Source organism: Macrotis lagotis, chromosome 5 (genome assembly GCF_037893015.1).
Source record: "Macrotis lagotis isolate mMagLag1 chromosome 5, bilby.v1.9.chrom.fasta, whole genome shotgun sequence".
Taxonomy (NCBI): domain Eukaryota; kingdom Metazoa; phylum Chordata; class Mammalia; order Peramelemorphia; family Peramelidae; genus Macrotis; species Macrotis lagotis.
In genome coordinates this window covers 89084724-89090723 of record NC_133662.1, presented here as the reverse complement: position 1 = coordinate 89090723, position 6000 = coordinate 89084724, and positions in this window count along the sequence as shown.

The following is a 6000-nucleotide window of genomic DNA, read 5'->3' as shown; positions in this document are numbered from 1 at the left end:
GTGCATTTTAAGCTTTATTTTTCTACTAAACCTTTATTTATTTGCTTGTTTTTCCAAATACATGCAACATTAGTTTTTATCCAGTCATTTTTGTGAGGTTTTGAGTTTTACAGTTTTCTCCCTCTCTCACTTCCCTTTCCTCTCCCACTAACAGAAAGCAATCTAATATAGTCTCTATGATTATAATGATGCTAAGCATAGGTCCTTATTGATCATGTTGTGAGAGAAGTATCAAATCCAAACAGAATAAAGAAAACATTAGAGAGAAAACATTATATAATATATGAGACGACTTTTAAAAAGTGAAGATAATAAACTTTGGTCTTCACTTAACCTCCATAGTTCCTTCTCTGGTTATGGATGGCATTTTCCATCACATCTTTTAAAATTGTCTTTGATTATTGTACTGATTAAATGAATAAATCCATCATAGTTAATCATAACCATGTTATTATTAGTGTTTATAATGTTCTTCTGGTTCTGTTACATCCATTTATGCAAATCTTTGCATACTTTTCTGAAGTTTCCATCTCTCAATATTTCTTATAGAACAATCATATACATATACCAGAATTTGTTCAGTCATTTCCCAATTGATGGACATTCCCTCAAATTACAATTCTTTGCCACTACAAAAAGAGCAGCTATGAATATTTTAGTACATGTGTTATTTTTTACCCTTTTTCATGATCACTTCAGGATACAGACACAGGGGTAGTATTGCAGGATGAAAGGGTATGCACAGTTGTATTGACTTATGGACATAGTTTCAAATTGCTCTCAGAAAAAAACTTTATTTTTGGGTGTATTTTCTTTCACAATATGATTAATATCGAAATATGTTTTTCATGACTACACATGTATAACCTGTACCAAATTGCTTGACTTCTTAATGAAGGAAGGGTGAAAAGTATAAGAAAAATAATTAAAAACTCAAATTAAAAAAAAAAATGAATGTTTAGGGACTTCTGACCAAGATGGTGGAGAGAAACCAGGCATTGCATTAAGCTCTCCTGCAACATGAATAAAACCTCTTAAAAGATTTTGTATGGATAGAACACACAAAAAAAGCAAAAGGAAATAGCTTCCAGCAGGATCTGTCAGCAGGAGCATAAGCAAGCTCAGGGAAGATAGCAGAGAGCCAGAGCACCTGTAGCAGGGTGAGACAGGGGTCTTATGTGAGGTGGATGGGTGGCCTGGGAGAGCTACAATGTACTGACATAGATAGCTCCAATAGGGTTGTCCAGGATGCCCAGGTGGCCAACTCAGCTGGTCTGGATGGTGGCCCATACCGTGAACGCCCTCTTTTCCCAAACGAACCCTCAGTGTTCCCTGCACAACCTTCAATATTCCCCTAGCAGTGCCAGACTTTCTCCAATACAATCAGAAACAGCCCAGGTGTTCACACCATTTCCTAAGGCCCAGGTATGGTCCCAGGACTTCCCCAGCACTGATTACACAAAAAAACCCTCTGGCATTTCTAGGCTTGACTGCCCATCCCAGTTACTGGTTATGTGAGGACAACCTCAGTCAAAGGGAGTGGAACATACCCAACACAGACAATCCAGAGAAAGTTTCTGTTTTTTTCTTACTGGTCAGACCACAGAGTAACTCCCTAAAATTCCTAGCTCTAATATGCAAGACCTCTAAGGTTCTCAACACCAAAAGTCTACAAACCAGCTGCTCCCCCAACACAAGACCCTTGAGAAGGATAACATCTCCAAAAGAAAAAAAGTCCAGTTCAAAGCAGTGTCTAATTGAATATGCTACCTTGGAGAGAAGGAACATTCTATGTGAAGCTTCAGAGGAAAATACAAATTGGTCTCCAACCCAGAAAGACTTCTTTAGAAGAGATCAGAAAAGAATTTAAAAATCAAATGCAAACATTTGGAAAAACAGTGAGAGAAACTGAACATTTTGCAAGAGAAAATTAATATCTTGCAACAAAAAAATTGACAGAAGAAAACAAATCCTTTAAAAATACAATTGGACAAATGCAAAAAGAAAATAATTCCCTCAAAAACACAACTGGGAGAATAAAAAGATAATAACTCCTTTAAAAATATAATTGACCAAATGGAAAAGGAGATGCAAAACCTGAATGCAAAAATTCCTTTCTGAGAAATAAATTGGGATCTATGGAAATTAATGATAGTATAATACACCAAAACTATATTAAACAAAATTTTAAAAAACTGAAAAAGTTGGGGCGCCTAGGTGGTGCAGTGGATAGAGCACCAGCCCTGGAGTCAGGAGTACCTGAGTTCAAATCTGACCTCACACACTTAATAATTAGCAAGTTGTGGCCTTGGGAAAGCCACTTAACCCCATTTGCCTTGCAAAAACCTATTAAAAAAACTGAAAAAATTGAAGACAATTCAAAGTAACTCACTGGCAGAACAAATGGCCTGGAGAATAGATCCAGAAAAGAAAATTTAAAAATCATAGGACTACTTGAAAATCCTGATAATTTTTTTTTAAATTAAAGAGGAGGAAATTGAATATTTAAATACCCCTATATCAGAAAAAGAAATTCCACAAGTCATCGATGATCTCCCTAAGGAGGAAAAAAAAAACTCCAATGTCAGCTTAATTCACAAATGAATTCTACCAAAAATTCAAGAACAATTGATTCAAATATAAACTATTTGAAAAATTAGATGAAGAAAGAAATCTGGCAAATTCCTATTATGATGCTACTATGGTATTGATACTTAAACCAGGAAGAATCATAATAGTAAAAGAAAATTTTCCAATTTCTTTATTTAATATGGATATAAAAAATGTAAATAGAATACTAGCAAAACAATTATAGCACGTTATTACTAGGATAATGCACCATGATCAAGGAGGATTTATACCAGGAAAACAGAGTAGGTTCAATATTAGGAAAGCTATCAGGATAATTGACCATGCCAATAACAAATCTAACAGAAACATGATTATTTCAGTAGATGCTGAAGAAGTTTTTCACAAAATACAGCACCCATTACTACTAAAATCACTAGAGAGCATAGGAATCAATGAAATGTTACTGAAAATGATAAGCAGAGTCTATCTAAAACCATCAAAAAGCATTTTATGTAACAGGGATAAACTAGAAGCATTCCCAGTAATTCTTCTAGTGAAAAAAATGATGAAAAGGAGTGAAAAAGGATCATTTAATATTGTAGTAATGTTAGGTTTAGGACTAAGAGGAGAAAAAGAATTTGAAGAAATCAGAATCAGTAATGAAGAAACAAAACTCTCACTCTTTGTAGAGGATATGATGGTATACACAGAAAACCCTAGAAAATCATCTAAAAATTATTGGAAACAACAACTTTAGCAAAGTCGCAGTTATAAAAGAAACCTACATAAATCTTCAGCATTCAATATATTACTAACAAGATACAGTAGCAATACATAGAAAGAAATCTCAGTTAAAATAATATCAGACTGGGGTGTCAAGGTGGTACAGTGGATAGAGCACCAGCTCTGGAGTCTGGAGGAGTTGAAATCTGGCCTAAGACACTTTATAATTACTTAACTGTGTGACCTTGTGAAAGTCAATTAATCCCATCGCTTTGTAAAAAAAAAACAAAATTTAAATTAAATAACATCAGACAACATAAAATAGCTGGCAGTCTACTTGCCAGAACAGACTCAGAAACTTGATGAAAACAACTAAAAACACTTTTCACATGAATAATATCAGATCAAAATAACTGGGAAATTTTAATTTCTCATGAGTAGATTAAATTAATATAATAAAAATTTACAACTTTACTTAAATTATTTATTTAGTGCCATACCAATCAAACTTTCAAAAATTTACTGTGGTGAGCTAGAAAAATTTGTAACTAAATTCATATGGAGAAACAAACAATCAAAAATATCAAGGAAATTGTTGGACAAAATGCAATCAGGCTTTGCATCTCCTTTTCCATTTGGTCAATTCTATTTTTAAAGGAGATATTATCTTTTTTATTTTCCCAGTTGCATTTCTGAGGGAATTATTTTCTTTTTGCATTTGTGCAATTGCATTTTTAAAGAATTTGTTTTCTTCTGTCATTTTTTGTTACAAGATATTAATTTTTCTTGCAAAATGTTCATTTTCTCTTTCACTGCTTTTCCAAATTTTTGCATTTGATTTTTAAAGCCCTTTCCAATCTCTTCTAAGAAGTCTTTTTGGGTTGGAGACCAATTCGTATTCTCCTCTCAAAAGCCTAGTCATACCAGATTGAAAATTACATTAAGATTAAAGTATCAGTCATGAATACTGTTTGATACTGGCTAAGAAATAGAATGGTGGATCAGTGGAATAGATTAGTATCAAAAGAGACAGCACTGATTTGAATATAGTAATCAAATGTTTGATAAACCCAAAGATCCTAGCTTCTTAGGTAAAAACTCACTCTTTTATTAAAAAAAAATACTACTTGGAAAACTGAAAAACAATATGACAGAAAGTAGGCACAGACCAACATCTTACACACACTACATTAAGATAAAGTCAAAATGAATGCAGAATTTAGACATAAAAGGTAATATTAAAAGCAAATTAAGAAAACAAGGAATAACATAGCTTTCAGAATGATGAAAGAGGGTGCAGTTTATACAAAGAAGAGATTGAAAACATAATAAAAACAGACTGGAAAATTTTGGTTATTTTGAATTAAAATGTTTTTGCAAAAAATAAAAAAAAGAAAACCACTGCAATGAAGATTAAAATGAATGTATTATGTTGGGAAACAATTTTTACAACTAGTTTTTCTGACAAAGGACTCATTTCTAAAATATATAGAGAGCCAGTAAAAAGATCTGGAAAGGCAATTCCCAGATGAAGAAATCAAAACTATCTCTAGTCATATGAAAAATTGCTCTAAATCATTATTTATTAGAGAAATGCAAATTAAAATGTCTCTCTGTGGTACCACCTCACAACTCTCAGATTGACCAAAGTAACTAGAAAGGAAAATGATCAATGGTGGAGGGGATGGGAGAAAACTGGAACATGGATGCATTGTTGGGGTAGTTGTGAACTGATCCAACCTTTCTGTAGAACAATTTGAAATTATGCCCAAAGGGGAATAAAGTGTGTATATCCTTTGATTCAGGAATAGCATTACTGGATCTATATCCTGAAAAGATCATGAAAACGTATAAAAACTACATTTGTACAAAAATATTCATATCAACTTTTTCTTGTACTGACAAAGGACCAGAAATTGAGCAGATGCCCATAAATTGGGGGGGGATGAATGAACAAATTGTGGTATATGTATGTAATAGAACACTATTGTTCAAAAGAAATCATGAGGGACAGGATTTCAGAAAAGCCTGGAAAGACTTGCAGGAATTGATGTTGAGTGAAATAAGCAGAACCAGAGAATATTTTAAGTACTTTAATACTGGGGTCATGATCAGCCCTGATGGACTTGTTTATTTTAGCAGTACAAGAATCAAAGACGATTGTAAACGGCTTGTGATGGAAAATACCATCTGTATCCTGAGAAGGAACTGTGATGTTTGAATGAAGATCAAAACTTATTGTCTTCAATTTTTAAAAGTTGACTTATGTATTATCTCTTTTTTTCTTGCTAATTTTTTCTTCCATTTGGATCTGATTCTTCTCTCAGAACATGTTCAATACCATTCTCTGTTTAGTATAGCTAAAAATATAGATTTCATATAAGATTGCATTCAGTCAGGGGAAGGGAGAAGGAAGGAAAGGAGGGAGAAAAATTGTAAAACTCAAAATCTTGTAAAAATGATTGGTAAAAACTGCCATTTGTTGCAATAAAAATATTAAATAATAAAATATATGCTTAAATTCTTTTTCATATAATTAATAAAAATATTTTTAAAATGAGTAAATGGCAATTTATAAAGGAAAATTATAAAATTTTTTGTAGGACATTCAAAGTCCATTACAACCTGTTTTCTCCAATCTTTCCATTATGTTTTCATCTTACAAATAAATCCTTATCCCCATATTGTCTAAAATCCAGTAACATT